The sequence below is a fragment of the Podarcis filfolensis genome (assembly GCF_964270895.1).
Source record: "Podarcis filfolensis genome assembly, chromosome: 7".
NCBI lineage: Eukaryota > Metazoa > Chordata > Lepidosauria > Squamata > Lacertidae > Podarcis > Podarcis filfolensis.
Genome location: NC_139603.1, coordinates 21,184,578 through 21,208,011, shown reverse-complemented (window position 1 = coordinate 21,208,011; position 23,434 = coordinate 21,184,578). Strand labels below are relative to the sequence as shown.

The 23,434-nt window shown below is 43.1% G+C and overlaps 1 long non-coding RNA gene across 1 annotated transcript; it reads left to right on the top strand.

Annotated features, from left to right (window-relative positions):
* Positions 1 to 15,729: 15,729 nt before the first annotated feature.
* LOC310767326 lies at positions 15,730 to 22,840 on the top strand. The gene is made up of 2 exons (XR_014550871.1): positions 15,730 to 15,790; positions 22,516 to 22,840. It is a non-coding gene; the product is annotated as an uncharacterized lncRNA (long non-coding RNA).
* The last annotated feature ends 594 nt before the right edge of the window (positions 22,841 to 23,434 follow it).

Below are 23,434 nucleotides of genomic sequence, written 5' to 3'. Positions count from 1 at the left end.
TAGAGTCTTAAACTGGTGTCTGGGGGGAGGAGATTCAGACGGAGCATCAGCGATCTAGAGTTTGAGACGTAGAGCTGCACGCTGCAGCTCTGGGAGTGAAACTGAACTTCAATAAAGACTTTCGTACTTAACAACGAAGCGGCGTTGGTCCTTTGTGAGCTGGGACCTCGGGCAGCTCTGACACATGCCCTTCCTCCCTAAAAACATACACACAGTAAATGAAATATTACACACACACACACACACACACACACTTAAAACACAACACACTGCACAATAAAACTTAAGACTCCAATAAGACTACATTCCAAAAGCCCGACCAAATAAATAAGTTTTTAGTTTGTTCCTGAATGTTGTCTATGTGGGGGACAACTGAATTCCAACTGAGATGGAATTCCATAGTGGAGGATTGCCACACAGAAGGCCCTGCCCCATGGGCCATGCCCATAGGTGGGGCTATGAGCAGGGCTTTCCCAATTGATCATAAAGCTCAGGTCATCAAATGTTGAGGGAGATGCTCCTTTAAGTACTTGGGCCCCAAGCAATAAAGGGCTTTGTACTCCAGTGCCAACACCTTGAATTCAGCTTAATGGCTAACAGAAAGAGCAATTCTAAGAGTGTTGGCTGCCTGATGGAGAGGGGGAATGACAACCAGAATGTAGTGAAATGAGAAAGACATGGCTGACTGGCTGGAACCCTGAACACTCTACTCCACACTAAAATATTTTATTGAATGTCCCCTTGTAACTCTCCTAATGGTTTCTGCATCACTGACAAGTTGGTTCTTCAAGAAATACAATAGTCTAGAGTAAAAGTATCTCAGCTATCAAATTTAGGTAAGCTGAACCTCCATGGTCAGAGAAAGGATACCACAGACTATCAAGTGTTGGAGACAAACAACATAGGACAATCATCATTGTGCCCTGCTTGTGAGCTTCTAGGAACACTTGGCTAGCCGCTTTTAGAAATGATGATCATTAGATCCCTCTGTAATAACACATAGTCATCAATAGCTCATAGTCACCCAACTGCTAAAAGCATGTTCCCTGTCATGTATTAGGCAACATTTATTCAACATGTGGCATTTATGTAGCCAAAATGACACAAGCCACATACAAGAGGCTTGGGGGAAGAAAACCCTAAGAAGGAAACTCGAGCACAGCCAAATGAGGACTGGGCAAGCTCGCTGGTGACAGAATGATGACTTGACTCTTGGTAGTAGTGATGGGACAAATGGAAAATCAATGGGGAAAGGAAATGGAATGGAGTATACTGGGAAAGGACTGCGACAATGAATAGGTCCCACTTGCCCTCTTTTTAATCACAAAAGCGCAGGCAACTGTATGCATTATAAAGGTACTGCATTGTTCATGAAACTGAATTCAAAACTGAGTATATCCTAGTGATATTTGTCCCTAAAGTCTTTAATTATATGTTTAATTGCTTAAACTACTGTTAACCTTTCCTGAAGTAGGGAATTATGACTGTGAAATAAAATACGTCCATGTTAGTTATTTTTCCTCTTTGTCATGTCTTATTTAGGATTTATTTCTGGTGTGAGCACATAAATGGATCTGTTAACATGTTTTTAAAGTACCCATCTAATGTTAAATGACAGCGATTCTTCCTTACTTCATTATCATTCTCAAAATTTACAAAGAACACCTCTTTCAGCACTTTTTTTCCCCTTCCTGAAAATGAACGTCTATATTTTTTATATATATCGTCCCCATGGAGTACAAGGCTCCTGGTAGACTAGTGTTTGATTTCCAGTCCTTTTATCTCTGATTGTAGATACGATAATTCCAACCTTAGCCAAGTCTGATTTTAATTGAAACTTCATAAGAAATTGCATTTCCCTTTGATAGAAGATTTCAAAGTTACCAAGCAAAGTTTTGGGGTATAATTGAAGGGTCATGAAAGGAGAGGGCCCTGAAGTGTTCCAGTGCTCCTGGCCATGATCATCAAAGGGTTTCTCTGTTACTGGCAGCCACAGAAAAGCTAGTTTGAAGTTCTATTAATATAGGAGTCCTACATCAGTCCAAATCAACAAATAAAACTGCCTTCTGTTGCCTTTCCATGGATTCAACCTGAGACCCATAGTAGCATGAGTCTTCTGTGTGATCTTTGATCTACTGGCCAAGAAGACTGATTCTGTATAGGTGTCAGTAGCATATCCTCACCTCAACATATCTGCTGCTTCCTATAAAAGCATCAGCAACCTAGACCTTCCTTATTTTATCCATATTTTCCACCATCATGAATGACCAGAACCAGAACAACATAGAATGTGAAGTAGGACTTACAGAAGTGGTGAAGTGCCTGCTTTGATTTCTCCAGCAAGATAAAAGCTGAGGATAAAGGCTTCATCTCGGAAGTCGAATGTTTCAGTTTCCAAACACCAAAAACCTGGAAATAACTGCTTTGGTTTTTGAATGTGCCTCGGAAGTCGAACAGGAAACATGACTTCCATTTTGAGTTTTCCATAAGCAAATGCTCCTGGAAGTAAATGCTTCAGTTTTCAAACGTTTTGGAAGTAGAATGGTCTTCCGGAACAGATTATGTTCGAAAACCGAGTTACCACTGTATAGTGTGTCCTTGTTTATCAATATGACCCTTTTGTATGGTTTTGTATGTTTAGTGGTATTTTATGCATTGTGACCTGCCATTACTTTTGTTGATTATAGTTTAGTATTTTTGTATTGTAACTGATAATTGTAAACTGCTTAATTATTATTTGCTGATATTTCATTTTACTGTTTACTATTATATTCCAAAGGATTACTGAATGTTGCTTTATTTGATATAAATTGTTTTGTTAAAACCACTCGCCTTTTGCAGTGGGTGGCATTGTGGCCGGGCATCTGGGCCCTCATGGTGATCCGGCTAGGCGGCGGGGGATTGACGCCCACCTCACGCCAATTTCCCAGCCGTGTCACGCTCGCCCAGCCAATCAGTGCTAGCAAGGGGCATGACCACAGGTGTTTTAAACCGCGGCTTGGCTGGGGGGGGTGGCTTCCCTCTCTCGCCTCCCTGCAAAATCTACCGGTCGCTTCTCCTTTGAGACTTCGCTTCTTATTTTCTTCCAATCCAGTTCCAGCTTACTGTTGATCATTGCTGCACCCGCAAGATTCCCACCCCATTGCCTAGGATTATCGTTTATGTTAAAGTTATTGTGACTTTGGATCAGATTGTTATTATGTGTGTGATCTTTGTGTCGATTTTGTTGTTTCTTCAGCTTGTAAAGGCGGTATACAAATTAAAAGTGAAATGAACTGAAATGGGAATATGATATCAGTAAACACCAATCCCTTTAGTGAGATTGACTTCTAGCACCAGTTAGAAGATAGATAGATGATCTCTAGATAGCTAGATAGATATAGCAGACATGGTACATGAACCATAGCTTTAATAGGACATGAAGATCCAGAGACCCTTGATGACCTAGGTGCCCTATGATTTTAGGGAAATGTCTTAAGTTGGATGGTAGCTCTATCAATTCCAGTAAAGGCTATTTCGACTGACAGCATGGTCCAAAGTCTCAAAGCAGAGGGCTTTCCTCAAGCAGGAGCGCAGCCCCATCCACAGTAGGCCACCTGCCTAATTTCTGGACTTGGAAATTGCCTACCAATATGACCTCTTGCCTTTGCAGGATCCATTTTGACCTTGTTGATCCTCACCCAGTCCCCTCTTGCATCCGTGCACTGACTCGGGACTGGTACGGCCAGAGAAATAGAAATATTTTATCAACTATTGCCAATGAAAGAAAGAACAGTAATTATATTTTAAAAGTCATAACTGGTATTTTCAAACACTGTGGAAAGAACAGTGTTAACCTATGAAGTCAGGCAGATAAATAATGCATATGTCACCAATACTTATTTTCGTAGCAGGCAAAATATAATTAAAAGTTAATCATGTAGAAGAAATCTTTCCCTTCATATTTTTTAAAAAGTAATGTGGGGTTGTTGTTGTTTTTTTGTCTTTGCAACACTTTCAGTCACCTTATTTACATTTACTGTATCACTTGCTAACAAGACAGCAGAATGAAGATTTCTGAGTTCTCCACCTACAATTAACATTTTACAACTTGAAGGACAAAGCAAAGGTGAGCAGCGGTAGCTGTTTCTTGAGGAAAGAGGAAAAAGCTAAATGGTATTCCTAAAATTCTTTCAGTTACTATGGGGCTTATTTTCTCTAAAGGGTCAGTCAATCTTACCATTTTATTTCTGTTGCCAGTGCTGCAACATTAGATTATATATAACAGTGGTCGACAACATCCCTCTAAACATGTTGCTGAACTACAAATCCTGTCATCCTTGATAATTGACTATGTTGGTTGTGGATGATGGTAGCTGAAGGGCATCTGGGGGCTACCCTGATGTAAAGAATAAATTGAAGCATCCTTGAGTGTGTGCAGAGCACATTTGTTTTCCAACTAAGGAGCTACATAGTTTACACACAGCCATAGGTGCCTACTGTAGGAGTCCGGGGTCCCTTGACCCCTTCAATAATTTTCTCCTTGATATTTCTCCCCATGTGCTTGCCTTCCCACCTCCCTCTCTCCCTCAGTCTGCTGCCTTCCCCCAGCCAGGCACCACCCTCTGTTTCCATCTTGCCTCCAAGAGAAGCAAGGTGGCACAGCAGTTGCCACAAGCAAGTGTGTGGCATGTGCATGTCTGTCCCCTGGCTGGCTGCCCATCCCTCCTTCCTCTGCTCACTCGCTTGCTCCCTCCATGCGGCTTGGCACAGAGCAGACCAACGCAGGCGGATGGGTGATCCAATGGAGGTGGCACCCTCTTATGGTGAGGACGGTGGCCTCCTTGGAGGCAAACCTCAAAACTACCATGGTGGCAGCCCAAGCACTGATGGGCACACAGGGTCAGTGGGCTGCAGTGGGCATAGGAGAGGTGGACGTTCATCTTGAGGGAGGCAGCTGACCAAAATTCATTTATGAATTTATTCCCATAAAGTACCTTGAAGCAATGCCACAATAAAAACATCAGCCTATGTCAAAACATTTTCCAATCCAATACTAATACAGATACAGGCTGGGATCAAGATCTCCACTTAAAAGGCTTGTTGAAAAAGGAAGATCTTCATTAGGCACCAAAAAGACAAAAGAGAAGCCTGGTTTTTACCAGGAGGGCATTCGAAAGGGTAGGCACTGCATTACTAAAGGTCTGATTCCTACATTGTATAAATTGGAGCTATAGCAATTATGGGGGGGGGGAGAAATTCTCTTTTAAATTTAGTTAAAAGTTGGAAATTATCTCTGTGTAAGGCAAGCAGAACTGGCACCACCTCCATCCCTGCGACCTGAGGCAATTGCTTCAGCTTACCTAATGGAAGTGCCAGCCCTGGTTTCCCTCATACCAGTGTCACACCTCTGTTTGAGACCAGTGACATTGCTGCGAGAAGGAACCATGCAAACAGCATGATCCAAAGCATCACTGTTGATTAATTGAAAACTATAGAAGGCATTTTATTGAAAACATGCTGCTGCTGCTGCTGCTGCTACTGCTGCTGAATCAGTAACTTTGTTCCATTGTGTGTATTTGTTGTGTTAGATAAAGTGGACTCCAGTCCATGGAAGCTTATGCCATAACAAGTGAGTGCCTTGAAGGCATTGCAATTCAATCTGGTGTTTTTGCTGCAGCAGATTAAACACAGCTACTCCTCCCCTGAGTTTTCAGGGATCTGATAGGGACACTAAGCTAAGGTTACCAGACATCCCTGTTTCCTGGGGACAGTCCCCAGATTTACAAATCAGTCCCCTGACAAAATCCTGAAAAATCAACTGAAGTTGAAAAGTGTCCCCGGACTCATGGGGGGAAAAAATCTGGTAACCTTACACTAAGCTGCATGATAACAGACCCCTGCCTGCAAAAGTCTATTGCCTGCCTGCAAAGAGCCCTCCACTGGATTGTGGACAGGTGCTATTCAGCCTTAGGTTTCCCAGCATTCATGGACTACAGTTCCATCATCCCTAACTACTGGCTAAAATGGCTTGGGGGATGTAGTCCCAAACAACATCTAGGCACTCAAAGTTGAAGACCCAGCTACACCAGGGAGTTGCTATCATTAGGAGGCCTTGTACTTTTAATGGAAGTTCCGTAGAAGTGATTTACTAAGTCATCGGCTTTAAATAACAGATAATTGATTTCTTTGCTTAATGGTCCTCCAAGTCTGCTTAGTAAAGGAAGGCTTGTCTGCTGAATTACTCAACCTCTGCTCTGCTGAAAGAGCTATCTTGTTAGATTCATTGACATTAGATGTTACCATGCCTGGAAGTCCTGTATTCTACAGAGCAAAGATACTTTTAGCCCATCCATTTGTGGTGGTGGTTGCTGTTGTTGGTTTCTTCAGTAATTGATTGCATCTATATTATACAATGACAAATGCAACGCCTTGAACCAAAGTGCAGTGAATGCTGACAGGAGGCGAAAACCAAAAATCTAGACATTGCTGAATAATACTTTTTTCCCCTTCTGCCAGCTCCATTTATCATGCCAATGTTAAAGTTAAGGAATGGATTAAAACATAACTTTAAAAGCAAAGACACACTACAGAGGGTATGACTGCTACAGCCTGGCCCAATCATTAATCAGACCCGGGACTGTATTTGCTTTGCAGTAACAGATTTGTCTCAGGAAGCAGAACTATCTCAGGCAATTCTTCCACATGACATATGAGAAGCAAATTCATTCCAGAGAGTCTCGTTTTCTAGGCCACTGTTGTGAGATTCCTCTCCAAATTGCAGATTTAATTCCCTTTGTGTTTCTTATTATCTTTGAGGAAGGCACAGAACGGGCAACTTTTTAATAAATGGAACTCATGACCCAGGTCAATTTATTTGCTGTCAAGCAAAGATGTCCATTTTTAGGATAATCTTCTAGATTTTCAAAAAATGGAAAGCATTTTCTTTTAGCACTGAGCTATAAAACCAGGCATACCTCATTTTGTTGTGCTTTGTTTTATTGTGCTTCACATATATTGCTCCTTACAAGAATGTGGGTCCAGCTGCTTCCAGGGAAAGAAGTCCCCTGCTTTTGCAGCCCATCTACTAGCCATGGGAATGGACCTGGTTAGGGCTGGATCAAGGTTTTAACTCTCCCATCCCTGCAGCCAGGGGGTGCTGGATTAATTTTAACAGGGAGAAATGTAAAGTATTGCACTTGGGCAAAAAAAATGAGAGGCACAAATACAAGATGGGTGACACCTGGCTTGAGAGCAGTACATGTGAAAAGGATCTAGGAGTCTTGGTTGACCACAAACTTGACATGAGCCAACAGTGTGACGCGGCAGCTAAAAAAGCCAATGCAATTCTGGGCTGCATCAATAGGAGTATAGCATCTAGATCAAGGGAAGTAATAGTGCCACTGTATTCTGCTCTGGTCAGACCTCACCTGGAGTACTGTGTCCAGTTCTGGGCACCATAGTTCAAGAAGGACACTGTCAAACTGGAACGTGTCCAGAGGAGGGCAACCAAAATGGTCAAAGGCCTGGAAACGATGCCTTATGAGGAACGGCTAAGGGAGCTGGGCATGTTTAGCCTGGAGAAGAGGAGGTTAAGGGGTGATATGATAGCCATGTTCAAATATATAAAAGGATGTCACATAGAGGAGGGAGAAAGGTTGTTTTCTGCTGCTCCAGAGAAGCGGACACGGAGCAATGGATCCAAACTACAAGAAAGAAGATTCCATATAAACATTAGGAAGAACTTCCTGACAGTAAGAGCTGTTCGTCTGTGGAATTTGCTGCCAAGGAGTGTGGTGGAGTCTCCTTCTTTGGAGGTCTTTAAGCAGAGGCTTGACAACCATATGTCAGGAGTGCTCTGATGGTGTTTCCTGCTTGGCAGGGGGTTGGACTCGATGGCCCTTGTGGTCTCTTCCAACTCTATGATTCTATGATTCTATGGTTTAATAGACTACAGTATAGTGTAAACATAACTTTTATATGCACTGAAAAAACAAACAAACAGAAATGTGTGACTTGCTTTATTGCAATGTTTGCTTTACTGCAGTGATCCGGAAATGAACACACAATATCTCTCCAATGTAGGTAAAAGGTAAAGGACCCCTGGGCAGTTAAATCCAGTCAAAGGTGACTATGGGGTTGCGCTGCTCATCTCGCTTTCAGGCTGAGGGAGCTGGCGTTTGTCCACAGACAGCTTTCGGGGTCATGTGGCCAGCATGGCTAAACCACTTCTGGTGCAACAGGACACAGTAGTGGAAGCCAGAGCACACATGAATGCTGTTTACCTTCCCGTCACAGTGGTACCTATTTATCTAGTTGCACTGGTGTGCTTTCAAACTGCTAGGTTGGCAGGAGCTGGGACAGAGCAACGGGAGCTTACTCCGTCATGGGGATTTGGAACCGAACACGCAATATCTCCAATATATGCCTGTAGCAGACTCATTCCTGGCATTCTCAAGAACTCTAAGAAACCTTCAAATCGGTGCAGGTTTGAAAGGTTCAGGCCACCATCTCAATTCAAAATGGCATCCAGTTTTATCCAAACATGGATGCTCCTTGATCTCAGGAACCATCACACACACAGGATGGGACTATCAGCTACCTGGGTTTGGGGTTCTGTTCAACCACCCCCCTGCATTGCTCATCACAAAAGATCCCTTTGCCTCAGTTTAGAATCAGGCTGGCAATTCTGAGCATCCTCAAAGAATGGCTTATAAATGCACATATTGCAAAGCTCTAAATTGCCTTCCTTCCTGGGGCACAAACACCTTACTACAATGCTGCTTGGGAACTGTAGTGGATTGGCAGAGGAAGACTGCACATTGCTTAACACAGTCTTCTCTTTTCATCCATTTACATCATGAGTGATGACACCTGAACCCAGGAGCTACCAGTGTATTATTATTATTATTAACCCATGGACTAGGTTGTGGTGTCCATTGCAGTTTCTCTAGTTTGCAAATGTGTCTATAGACTCAAAAAGGTGGAAGATCCCAAACATGGAGAAAGTTGCAAGAATTCTGGTGTCGATGGTTGAAACATCAGCAAAAGTGCTGCCCCCATATGAACAAAAGTCACGAAGGTAGGGATTTTTAAAACAAACTAAAAAAATGAGGGAGCCAAAATGACTCACTTTTCTGCTCTTTCCACCAGCTGTACTGTTCTGGTTTACATGTATCCACACACTATGGTTTCTATGGCAACACCAACATCACTTTTTCCACTTTCAATTTGATTAGTTTGTTTTTTTCAAGAAGCCAGTTGCTCCCCACCCCACACACTTGGACTCATGAGTTTCGTTAAAGGTCACATTTACATGATGTATGCCCCTCGGTTGTAAGTGACTTTTTTTGAACTTGGAAATTCCCAGGCCAGCTGATTGCTAGGGAACCAAGGTATTGTTGTGTAAATTGCATTTTTATTTTGAAAAGTTCTAGCTGAAAGTTCAGCTATCAGCGACAGTTTCATCGGAGGTGAGGGGTTAAAATAATCAACTTCTAATCGTGCATCGACTCCAGCTGTTGGCATGAGCTCCTAGCCTGATTAATGTGTATCATACAGGTGCAATATTGGCACATACACCCATCATCATCTTGTTTCGCATTATGAACGTAGGAAAATTGTTGGGGCAAGGAAACTTTCTGCAGAATACATCCTGGTATTACAACCAGGAAAAAATTACATTATGAGCCCATTATTTCCAGACTGATGGCATCACTTGCCATAATGCGTAGGCTTCAGAATTCATTTTTGGCTCTATGCTATGCCACTTCTGAGATAGCCATCTGTTGCTTGCCACTGTTCATTTAGTGGTGCTGGATAGCTAGTCTTCATTCCCAAGAGACTTAAAATGTCTCTCAGTGTACCATTCTACCAGAAAATGTTAGCAATTTTCAAGGACACACGGGGATCACTACCATTTGTATGCTTACGGCGTCTAATATGTACCTTGTCCTATGAGTCCTGCTTTTCCCAGAAGAATGCTTGAATGATACAGATAAATAGAAGCACAGGGGCTTTCTGGAGAACAGTGGGCCACATGGTGGGACAGGGACTTCTTTTTTGTGGCCCCACAGCTGTGGCATGCTCTCCCCAGGGAACTTGGCACCACTCCTTCCACATTAGCTTTTATATGCCAAGCCAAGACAGCCCTCTGGTTCCCCTTTTGTTTCTGCTCCTGTGATCATTACTGCTAATTACTATTTATAGGAAGTGATGCTTAAAGAGTGGACAAATATTTATATAATGCATGTTTCCCCCCCCCCCAATGTTTCAGTGGGTCTTGTCTGCCATCTTGGATACTTGGCATTGCACATTAAAAGAAAAGCCCAACAAAGTTAATTTAATAAAAGTAAATATACAGCAATACACAATTCACTATGATTTCTGGTGCCTGATGGTTACATTTGCCTAAGTGACAATTCAGCCTACTCTCTCCATTAACCGAACTCTGCAAAACAATTGATGAAGCTTTGTGCAGGAGAGCCAGTGTGGTGTAGTGGTTAAGAGCAGTAGACTCGTATCTGGGGAACCGGGTTCGCGTCTCTGCTCCTCCACATGCAGCTGCTGGGTGACCTTGGGCTAGTCACACTTCTTTGAAGTCTCTCAGCCCCACTCACCTCACAGAATGTTTGTTGTGAGGGAGGAAGGGAAAGGAGAATGTTAGCCACTCCTTCGGGTAGTGATAAAGTGGGATATCAAATCCAAATCCAAACTCCACCTTTAGAGAGTTACCCCTAAATTACTCCTTAAATGAAATCCCCACAATGGGAGAATGGCACTACTGCTCATAAATGAAAAGAAATGCATAATATTTATTATTTTGAGATGGTAGCAATGAATGAATTTAGGGTTTGCAATCACAATTCCTCCATTGAGGCTTCTGGTAGGGCTGCGAGAGTGTGATATTGCTTTGGTTTAAGCTCTCAAAGTTTGCAAGTTTGGCATCTTGCACTGAAGACATATTGCTAGCAACAGGGATGCAGTTGACTTTACTTATCTCCCACCAAATGCTCGCTGTTCATATTTCAAAACCTCATTTCATTACTTTACTTTGGATTCCAGGAAATATATTCCTTCCAAGGCTTTGTCTAAATCTGTTTCATTCATGATCAAATTTATCAGCTGTTATCAAAGCCAGCATTTGGAATGCCCTTCAGCCACCTTGTACGTCAGTTCTCCTGGCCCATGCTGGCTCTCAAGTATCAGCTACATTTCCATGACTGGCGATAAACAATGAGAAGAATATATTTTGTATTCCCTTCTCCTTTGTTGCTACTTTACACACAAGGAGAGAGTAAGAGAAAGCTGGGCTTCCTCACCTGCATATATGTTTCCAGCTGAATGGTAAAAACACACATTTCAACAAGCAGGTATTGTATTTTGTTCAAATATGAAGAACATATATCCCTTTGAATGAGACACAGGACTCTAGGGGGATGAAATCCAAGGCACTCATGCTGTGTCTCTCCTGGCTTTCTGGACCATCCTAAGCAGCTCTTCACGTCTAATATTCTAATGTCTGTGGAGTTAGAAGGTACCTAGTGGGGAGGGGAGGATTCTAAAAACATGATGGATCAAAATGTTTTCTTGACTGCCCTGGGGAAAGATTAGTCTCCTCAGCTGGTGGTTCTGTTGAAGCTCTGGTCAAATTCTGGAGCAACCAGGGGAGTTGAGAGGTTCATTCCCAAGCATTTCTTCCTACATGGAGGCAAACTGATTCCTTGGTTTTGCAGAGATGGTGAAACAGCAGGGACAACAAATGCAGAGATGGCGGAGGAAAAATCAGACAAGTCAGGCAGAACACACGTCCATATTGGGACATATTTTATAGGGGTGCTGGCTTCAAAGAAGTCATACTTGTCTGCTATTGTTGCACACCATCCAGAATTCTCCATCAGAGCTGTTCTGAACTCCTAAAGATCTGCCACATCTTTGCATGGGGGATGAGTGCTCTGTAGCCTGCTGTGACTTTTGCTGGACACTGTGCAGCTAAAATCACTTGTATCAAGTAAAATGTGGACACCATGCTCACAGCAGATCCCAGTGAAGTGCCTTTGCTACCTGCTTGTCTTGCTGCAACAGATGCATTTCCATTTGTGCAACCCAAGGATGTGGGCAAGATCCTTAGAAGCATGGGGCTGACCACTTACATGATTGACCCTGCCCATCCTGAGTGGCTAGAGGATGTTTACCTCAGTGGACTAGGAATATGGTGATGCCCCTTCAGAGCAGGGTACAGCACCATTCAGGCTGCAGATGGCTGCTATAAAACCTATTTTGATCATTGGACAACATTCCAGATTCATGAAGTCCACTCTTCTTGTTTTTAGTTGCCCACACAGAGACCTTAGGGTGGAGAGCATTACAACATTAATCCTGGGTTTATGTGGGTATGAGTGTATGGTAGCAACTAAGCTTCACGGGTTCTCAGTTAAAACTTATTTAGACATTTCAATTTGGCTTCAAGTCTGGTTTGGGGTTTTGGTCACCCTGGTGGAAGGCTTATGCTTGGAACCAGACATGAGGAGAAAGTTCCTGCTGGTTCAGCTGACTATATCAGCAATATTCAGTGCCATTGTCTACGGTATCTTTCTGGGAAACATTGTCTTTGAAAGCACTTTTTGTAGTGCTCTGATCATTATGGGAAGACTGTTGCTAGAAGGTGACGATGGGGAATTCTACGGAAGGTGCGCAGGCCATTAATTCATTTCCAAATTCAATTCAAAGTGGTGTTCAGCTCCTTTAAATCGAAAATAACTTGGGCTTAGGATAACTAATGGTCTTTCCCCCACCCCAATGCCAGTCTGCCCACTCCTTAAATATACCTTGTATGAAAGGTGGCAGGACTCCTCTTCATGTTCCAAGGGTGCCCAAGGCACAACTAGCTGGAACACTGGAACAACCTTTTGATGTGAGCAGATCTAAACTATGGCACTTCCTACCTCTGGAGGTCTGCTTGACTCCCTGTCTTTTTGCTTTCTGATGCCTAGCCAAAGATAAATTCTGGCAGGAATTGATTTGCCAGACTGATCTTCTTTAGTGGCTGAATTCCTTGCATTGCATGTACTGCATCTCTCTTTCTCAAAATAATATTTTTTCTTAGATCCTATTGTTTTAAAATTGTTGCAAGCTTCTGAGTGCTGCATGTACAGAGGAAGGGTAGGATGTCTAATAATAATAACAATAATAATGTTTACCCAGGGCCAATGAGGAAGTACAAACAGCTTTAGGGGGATGGTAAATAAAATAAATTTCTCCCTGCTTATTTAACTTATACGCAGAATTCATCATGCAAAAGGCTGGGCTGGATGAATCCCTAGCCGGAATTAAGATTGCCGGAAGAAATATCAACAACCTCAGATATGCAGATGACACAACCTTGATGCCAGAAAGTGAGGAATTAAAGAATCTTTTATTGAGGGTGAAAGAGGAGAGCGCAAAATATGGTCTGAAGCTCAACATCAAAAAAAACGAAGATCATGGCCACTGGGCCCATCACCTCCTGGCAAATAGAAGGGGAAGAAATGGAGGCAGTGAGAGATTTTACTTTCTTGGACTCCATGATCACTGCAGATAGTGACAGCAGCCACGAAATTAAAAGACCCCTGCTTCTTGGGAGAAAAGCAATGACAAACCTAGACAGCATCTTAAAAAGTAGAGACATCACCTTGCCAACAAAGGTCCGTATAGTAAAAGCTATGGTTTCCCCAGTAGTGATGTATGGAAGTGAGAGCTGGACCATAAAGAAGGCTGATCGCCGAAGAATTGATGCTTTTGAATTATGGTGCTGGAGGAGACTCTTGAGAGTCCCATGGACTGCAAGAAGATCAAACCTATCCATTCCGAAGGAAATCAGCCCTGAGTGCTCACTGGAAGGACAGATTGTGAAGCTGAGGCTCCAATACTTTGGCCACCTCATGAGAAGAGAAGACTCCCTGAAAAAGACCCTGATGTTGGGAAAGATGGAGGGCACAAGGAGAAGGGGACGACAGAGGACGAGATGGTTGGATAGTGTTCTCGAAGCTACCAGCATGAGTTTGACCAAACTGCAGGAGGCAGTGGAAGACAGAAGTGCCTGGCGTGCTCTGGTCCATGGGGTCACAAAGAGTCGGACACGACTAAACAACTAAACAACAACAACAAATAAAATAGGTGTTGTCCTAAATAAAGAAGCCCTCAAGTAGGCAAAAAAGAGTGCCTCCTTTCTCAACTCCTTTGAGGAACAAGGCCCTATGTTGTGTGCCCATCATACAATTTTCCTGCTTGCATCCCATTGCCTTTTTTCTCTAGACACTAGTATGGGCTAGGGGAAAAAAGTTGCCAATCAGTTCAACCTCAAGGGAGGGCACAGAACTGCAACCGTTAAAACGATATGCTAGGGGAAAGTGAGATCATTTTTACATTAGGGAGCAAAACAGCTTGAGAGACTGCCCTAATTTTATGCTACATGTTGTGTCTACCACTCCCCAGAGTGCTTATCACCTGATGAAGTAGGCCATTGCCTATAATAGCTCAGATAACATATAAGGCAGTTTAGTCTCCAAGGTGTCACAGCACTTTTCCATGAAGGTGTCATATCCAGCCTGTAATGACATAAACACTGATTTTCAGGACAGATCGCTGGCTAATTGTTGAGATTCATTTGCACCAAGCTGTTCCTCACATGCAGAGAGACTATAGCTGCTTGTCACCTCATGATAACCTTATACAGTGGTACCTCGGGTTAAATACTTAATTCATTCCAGAGGTCCGTTCTTAACCTGAAACTGTTCTTAACCTGAAGCACCACTTTAGCTAATGGGGCCTCTTGCTGCTGCCACGCCGCCAGAGCACAATTTTTGTTCTCATCCTGAAGCAAAGTTCTTAACCCGAGGTACTGTTTCTGAGTTAGTGGAGTCTGTAACCTGAAGCGTATGTAACCTGAAGCGTATGTAACCCGAGGTACCACTGTAATGCGTAAATGCTCAAAAATATTTTGCCAAGATCTACCACTTTCCTTCCATGAATATTAATGGCCACTATCATAAAAAGGACATTTATTTCTATTGGCTATAATCCAGACACTCAAATCTCATGGAGACTAAGTTGCATGTGTGCAACTTTTTAGCAACCACTGTTGTTTAAGGAAAGAAACCTGGGCACAGATTAGAAAGCAAAGGGAAGAGGATGCAGGACAGAGACTTCCAGAGCTGTCTTTGAATTGTTAATAATAATGATGGTGATAATAATAATTTATATAGCATCTGTCAGGGTGCTGTCAGCGGCTCCCAGCTGGTTGCACAGGAAAGTATAAAGCAAAGGAAAAGTTTCAAGTTTCTTACAGTTCTTTTTTCATTTCAAACTTTACAGAGAGAGGCTATAGAACCCAGCCTCTTGGATGGCGTTGTCCCAAGTGAATCTCCACTCCACCCCCCATCTCTCCCACTTCCTCATCATCTTCATCATCACCTACTCTACGGGTGGCACTAAGTCCCCTCTGCCCAGTCTCTGACAATTAGTTTTCTTTAACAGTGGAAGCAGGTTTTCAGAATGTACACAGCTCTTCTCCAGGCTTTGATTATGAGAGCAAAATTTAAACATCCAATAATCTAGATAGAAACCACTGGGTAGTCAGGCTGATGGTTACTTGGTTGCAGATGTTTACTGGCCATTGCTGTTGGCATGGAGATAGTCTAGGTTGAATGCAAATATGCCATTCTGATGTCACATGTGATGTCACAAAGAGGCTATGCTTTAAGTCTTGGTAAAGCCAAAAGCAGTTAACAGTCAGACTGCATCTCAGCCCTGTCAAGATGGATCTCCATAACAGGTGATGAATAGTTTTATTTGGGGGATATATTAACTTTTACTATTGGGGAAAAGTTTTAGATAGGTTTGCCAGTTTGTAACCCATCAAGTTTAGGCCAATAGATATACATTCACAACACTGTACCCATCAAATAATCAACTTTATGTCTGACTTTGGGATGGATTCATACAACCACATTTCCTTTCTCAAGAAAGGTTGGAAGGTATGTAATTTGAATGGCTATTGCTATTGCTCTCTGCTCCCTGCTGTCAGGGTGCTGTCAGCAGATCCTGGCTGGTTGCCCAGAATAGTATAAAGACAAGGAAAAGTTTCATACAGTCCTTTTTTATTTCAAACTTTACAGAGAGAAGCTATAGAACCCAGCCTCTTGGTTAATGGTGTTGTCCTGAGTAAATCTCCACCACCCACTTCCTCATTCACCAACCTCATTATCTCCTCTATGGATGCCACTAAGTGCCCTCTGTCTTAAGCTGTTTGCTCTCCTACTTTTAAGGCTTGCCAGATTCTGGGAGATGGTGGGTCTGGGATGCTTTCTAGTGTCAACATGTCAGCCAGGTGTTGCTCTGGCTCTCCCATGATTTCCCAACTTTTCCCCTCAACTACCTCTAAGCTGCTACCTCCCTCAAATCCCTGTTGTAAATCTATACTATCTTCCTTTTCCTCCTCCCTGAAAGGGTCAGGATGGGGAGGCGGTCTCCACCACTTCTCCTTCTCTGCCCAGCCCTTGATATCATCACAACTATAGCATCATAGCTAAATAATAATTTATATAGCATATATAGCTCTCTTGAGTCACTCTTGTGGGGTTGAATGGCACATTGGAGCACTGTGATGGAAGCCAGAGCACACCAAAACACCGTTTACCTTCCCACCACAGTGGTACCTATTTATCTACTCGCACTGGTGTGCTTTCGAACTGCTAGGTTGGCAGGAGCTGCGAGAGCAATGGGAACTTACTCCGTCAGGGGATTCAAATCGTGCCAGCCTTTCGATCAGCAAGCCCAACAGGCTCAGTGGTTTAGACCAGAGCGCCACACACATCCCTACTGTAGGTAATGCCAAGTGAAGAATGGACATTGTAAAGCACTGGGAGTTGTAGCTTAACAATACCTGGAGGGTGCTACACTGACTACTGCTGAACTACTGGTATCAATGATAGACCATTTCATAATGATTGTATTTATGCAGTACACCTTTATAGAGTTATAATTCCATTTTTGTTCTGACACTCGCTGGGGAAAATCTATTCACTTCTTTATTTAAATCTCAGATATTAGCCTGAATGTGTGTGTGTGTGTGTGTGTGTGTGTGTCTGTTCAGTACTAATATGGAATCTGCTTCCAGTGTTGACACAACTTTTTGTAAGACTAAACTTTTCCCATCATGCTTCTTTCTATCATTTCATCTTGCTGCTTGTTATACGGAAAACAAGACTGACAAGTGGTGTCTCATAAATCAGCCAACTTTGTGTACCTGTTCCCCATGCGCTCTGCACCACTGGCAGACAGCTCCAGTCCTACAGAAAATGCGAAATGATTTTGACTTATTTTCAGCTAGGAAAAGCACAGCTAATTTATACTGTGGTGACATGTGTTCCTGAGAAATTACATGACTGCATTCCAGTGGATAGACATAACTTGTCACTTCAGCTGCCGTGCAGACCTAAACTAGAGTGACACGCCAGCTTGACATAAATACTGTATTGTGTTTGACTGATGTGTACCTGTATATCCTTTGCTTAATGAAAAATGGCAAACAGCCACAGCGAAGGTTGTTTAGGGTTCAGTAAGTTTTTAGTAGGAGGGAATTAAAGGTGAGCAGCTTGAACTCTGCACTTAACTTTTGGAACAAGCCAACAGTAGCTATGCATCCAGTTCTATTATATGCTGTTATCCTTGACAAGCATGGTATTGAACCCAGGTTCTTTGGGATGAAACAGGTTTTGACTTTAGATTATGCAAGTGTCCCTCAAGGCTTTTCGCCATTCAGTTACATTGAGTTCTGGGTAGAAATGTTGATGCTAACTTTCACAACATGGAGATTACAGTGTGAGTGGGCTTGCATGTTCCTATGACCCTTGTGAACGAAGCCGTCAGGAGTTTCATACTCCCAGCAGGGTCACCCAAGGCAGTAAGTTCAAAGGGGAGGAGCTAGACAAAGAATGATCCAAGAAGTCCTCAACGGCAGAACAGGCGGATGATAACAAGCAGTATGTTACAATGGCTGTTAAGGCAGATGAAGGCTGCAGCAGATCAGAATCTACCGGTTGTTGTGATACTCATGCCATCGGAATAGAGTTTTACTGCGAAAACTGTGCATTGGTCAGCATGCACTGATCTACACACATAAAACAAATTCACGCACAGATGTCTTCCAAAAACCCATCCAAAACCCAAACCCCCCAAAAGTCCCATGGTTATCGGCAAATGGTAAAGGGGGCAGGGCTGTGGAATCTGGAAGCCCCTAGTCATGAACCGGCACATGGGTGGTGGATACAGATTCAATCGCTCTGACTCAAGGAATGAGGCAGCTGAGCAGCTGTATCCATGACTGAGCAACCCTACTTAAGATCCAGTCTGCTCCCAAAAAGGGGGAGGGGCTAGAAAAGGCCCTAAACATAGTCTGCCTTCCTTTACAATCTTACTCAGCTACGAGTGATCGCCAGAGAAGAAGAGAAGATATTGGGGTAGGGAATGTTCTTTCAGTTCAAAGGCCACATTGCCTTCTGGACAACTTTCTCAGTGCCACATGACATGGGTGGGTGGGGACAGGCAAAATTGGATGGAGCAATGCATGTGGATTTTATTTCTGTACTGTAGACAAGTCAGGGAGTCAGTGATCCAAGCCCTGGGATGCAGCCTTGGAAAATGCCCAACCATGGCAACCCCTGCCCCTAACTTAAATCCAATTGATTTCAATGGGTCTACTTTGGTGGGCACCCATCTGCCTCAGGAGACAATGAAGGAGTGTGTTTCTGGGGATGAAGTTAACTGTTGGGACTACTGGAAGGTTACAGCACCTCCCTTGCTACACTGGCTGCCCTGCTTACCTGTCTGTTTCCATGCACAGTCAAAGTGCTGGTCTCATTAAGCAAAGGATATAATGTATAAATATACATATACATTTATACACTTACACATTAATGTATAAATATACATAGAATCCAGAATTAGGTCTGCTTAAGCAGCTGGCTATAGGGAACATACCACTTCCTTGCAAAATGCTTGTCATCACCGATAAAGCCCTACACAGCCCAGGTCCAAGTTATCTGAAAGATAATATCCCCTCATATGAAGCTGCCTGGGGTTTGAGATCTTCAGGGGAGGGCCTTCCCTCAAACCTGCCACCCTCACGGGCATACATGGTGGGGACAGGACAGGCCTTCTCAGTGGCGGCTCCCAGACTTTGGAACTTCCTCCCCAGAAAAGCTGGACTTGCTCCCAGCTTGCAGTCCTTTCACTGGCAGGTCACAATTTTCTTGTTCCAATAAGCTTTCGGGATTGACTGCTTTCAATTAAAGGGATGGTGCTATGCTGATTTTATTGCAGTTATTGGTACATTCTAAATACAGTGGTACCTCGGGTTACATACGCTTCAGACGCTACAGACTCCATTAACCCAGAAATATTACCTCGGGTTAAGAACTTTGCTTTCAGGATGAGAACAGAAATCATGCAGTGGCAGCGCAGCAGCAGCAGGAGGCCCCATTAGCTAAAGTGGTGCTTCAGGTTAAGAACAGCTTCAGGTTAAGAACGGACCTCTGGAAGGAATTAAGTACTTAACCTCAGGTACCACTGTAAATTTTATATACGTATATAGTTTTAATTCAATGCTGAATTGCATTTTAATGATTTATTTTTCTATGTTTTTAGCAGTTCTTGTTTTTATCAGTAAGCTACCTTGCGTCCCATCTGCAGAAAAGGTGATACACACACACACACACACACACACACACATCATCATCATTGCACCCCAGGTATCAAAACTTTGGGAAATGTTGGTATAGCTGCAGTTTTGATGACAGACAGTTGAAAAGTCAACTGTGGCTATTTAATATGTCTCAAGGAGAACTTTATAGCATGATAGCTGCTGTTAACTTCTACACAATAAAATTTAATTGAACATTCACCAAAAGGTTAGGAAGTTAGTCAAACTGTAACTGCTGCAATTATCACCCCACCCTGTAGTCATGAACTGAAGGCAAAACAGTTTTTGTGTGCAAGATAAATAGAAGGAGCAATGGAAGTTTCTAGATGGCTTTCAGGGTTTATACTTTGCTGCTTAGGAAAATATTTCAGTGGTTTCATTTGCAGGATTAAAGTTCCGCAGATTCAGTGTTTATGAATGAAGTTTTTTCAGTTGTATTTAATTAGCAGCAGTAATGTAACTGTTGCATTAAGCCATGGAGGGAACATTTAAAACTTGTTTTGTTTTAACACATAGATTATGGGGATTCAATGTAAGTGAATAGAGATACACAATGAAACAAAAATATTGACTTTGATTATATGTTTACTGACTCTAGATACCTTATGGTGTTGGCATGGGATTTAGGGTTGCCAACTGACTGGATAAGAATAGATTCACCTAGTCTAATTTTCTCCCTTGCAACTCATCTGCAGAGAAAAGCAGATGAGCAAATAAGATGCATATTCATAGCATGGAGATAACTCACTATAACATATTTACAAAAACTGCTGCTAAAGCATAGGAACAGGCATTTTGGTAACAACCTATCCTCATCGAAAAGATGATATGCATCAATAGAAGAGAGGACGAAAGAGGATATACATGTGCACAACATTTCCTATGCTAATTTTTATGTTTGCATATTACCCATGTGCCTTTTTAGTCTGCTGACCAGGTACTTCAAGGCTCATGCTCTTTCTCCTGATGGTTATCTTTGGAACTGACAGCCCTTCAAATAAAGGATGGTCCTTTATAAACTAGGGCAACTCTAGCAGGAATTCACAAGCAGGCCACCAAACCCTCTTGGGAGAATTAGATCTTTTGCCTCTTCTGTGTTTCATGATTGATTTGAGATTATATTTGAAGAACATCTCAATATGTGTGTGTCATGACCCTCTAGATCAGACTCTTCTTCCTCAGGAGATGAAGTTGAAGATTCTGAGTGCAAGGGGGAATTGGCCTCAGGACCAGCCCCAGGTATACATATCCAATCAGAAGCATTTGCGCAAGAGGAGCCCAATGTGCCATTATATTTCTGGCCTGGGGATGTTGTGTGCCATTCTCCACTCAGAAGCCTTAAAGGTAAAGGTACCCCTGCCCGTACAGACCAGTCGTGTCTGACTCTAGGGTTGCGTGCTCATCTTGCTCTAGAGGCCGTGAGCCGGCGCCGTCCGAAGACACTTCCAGGTCACGTGGCCAGCGTGACAAAGCTGCAGCTGGTGAGCCAGCACCAGCGCAGCACACGGAAACGCCGTTTACCTTCCTGCTATAAAGCGGTCCCTATTTATCTACTTGCACTTAAGAGTGCTTTCGAACTGCTAGGTGGGCAGGAGCTGGGACCGAACGACGGGAGCTCACCCCACCACGGGGATTCGAACCGCCGACCATACGATCGGCAAGTCCTAGGCACTGAGGTTTTACCCACAGCGCCACCCGCGTCCCTTCTCAGAAGGCTTAGTGGAACCATAATCTCCTCTACTCTTCCTGAGTCATTCATTGCTAAAGCAAGCTGGGCCCATTTAACTGAAGAGGCTCCACTTATCAAAGATAGAGTTAGCAATTGGAATAGAGTTACCTCTCCTATTGAAGGCTCAGTTTGAGGATGGCTACAGCTGAAACAACACCAAACCTTTGCGCTTGTGGAGGTGGCAGCCAAAACCCTGCAGGGAGCTGTCCAGGGTACTTCTGAAGCCTCAGCTCTGTACTTCTGAGGCCCTTTCTCAGAATGAGGGTTTGGGGAAGAAGATAAAAAGGCAAAGTCTGCACTTAGTTATTTTCTTTATAGACAGGTATACAATTACCTCACAGATTAAGGGGTAGACAACAGTTGCTTAAGTCTAAATCTATAACTAATCAGCTTCTCTTTAACAATAGTTGCTATTAGAAACCAGCTTCTTAACTCTGCAATTCTAAAGCAATCAAGGTAAAGTGGGAGACAGTGAGGAAAAGTGAATGAACGTGGTTCGTTGCTGTGCCCCTGCACAAAGAACAAAGTGTCCATGGTTTCATACAAGCAAACAGATAAAGCATGTCGTTGTTTATCTGGCAACTAATCGACAACTGGAGACCCTAGTGCCACTGCCCCATATCACCTCCTCTGAATAGCCCTGCTATAAATAGTGGGTGGTGCTGTAGTCTAAACCACTGAACCTCTTGGGCTTGCCAATCAGAAGGTTGGCGGTTTGAATCCGCACAATGGGGTGAGCTCTTGATCCAGCTCCTGCCTACCTAGCCGTTTGGAAGCACGCCCATGCAAGTAAAAAAATAGGTGGCAGGAAGGTAAACAGTGTTTCCATGCACTCTGGTTTCCGTCACGGTGTTCCATTGCACCAGAAATGGTTTAGTCATGCTAGCTACTTGACCCAGAAAGCTGTATGTGGACAAATGACGGTTCCCTTGGACTGAAAATGAGATGAGCACCGGAACCCCATAGTTGCCTTTGACTGGACTTTACCTCTACCTCTTTTTCCTTTTCTCTTCTTTTTTTACCTTTGCCATAAAACTAATCATTGACCATGAACTTTGTCCTTTTCCAGGTTCTCCTATGTAAGATAGTCTAGGGTGGGCAGGTCTGCAGTGATTGAAGGCATTCTGGAACATTCTGCAGGATCAACAAATGGCTCCATTGTTAACCCTAACATAAACTTGCACAGCAAGAAAGGCTGCAGGGATTTATGCAAGATTCAGTTCTGCTGCTCTGAACTTTATATAAACAAAGCTGTCTGATATAGTGCTCCTGTATGCCACCATCCTAGATCTGATGAGTCTTCATGAGAAAATGTAATACACATTACGTTCCCTGGAAAGTAATATAGGGAAAAGTAAATCAAGGTAAAGAAATAAACAAAAACTCCAAAGAGCTTTCAACAATGGAAGTAGCTTAATATAGTGGAACAGTGGATGGTCACATCTCCATTTTTATTTAGAGCAAACCTACATAAGTAGTGACCTAGCAAGCCACCCACGAGCAGACAACTCACCATGAGTGAGCGCAGGCATAAAAAGGCTTCTTTGTTATCTAGGTGGGGGTACAGGGCTGCAAAGCAATGCCTGCCTTAACCAAGGTTCTCACACAAAGATGCAGGGGTGGCTAATCTTTTTTTAAAAACGCGCGCGCACACACACACACACAAAAAAACCTTTTTATCTATTTGATTCCCCACCAACTGTCAAAATATGTGGGATCTCGTTTGGCCAGAAAAATGTGTTCGGGGGCACATGGATCGCCTTGAGCCAGCGTTTAACCACCCCAATTTAGTATTTATTATTCTAAATATTACTAAAGTTGTGTATCAGGGACTGGACTGAGGAGGAATTGTGGGGACTGCCCCTCCTCTTCCTGCACCTTCCGGAGAAGAGGAGGACAGTATAGATTCAGAACAGTGGTTTGCAGAAGGGCATAGTTCAGAGGCTGCAGAGGGGAGAAGCTGCAAAATATTGGGGCAAATACAGGAA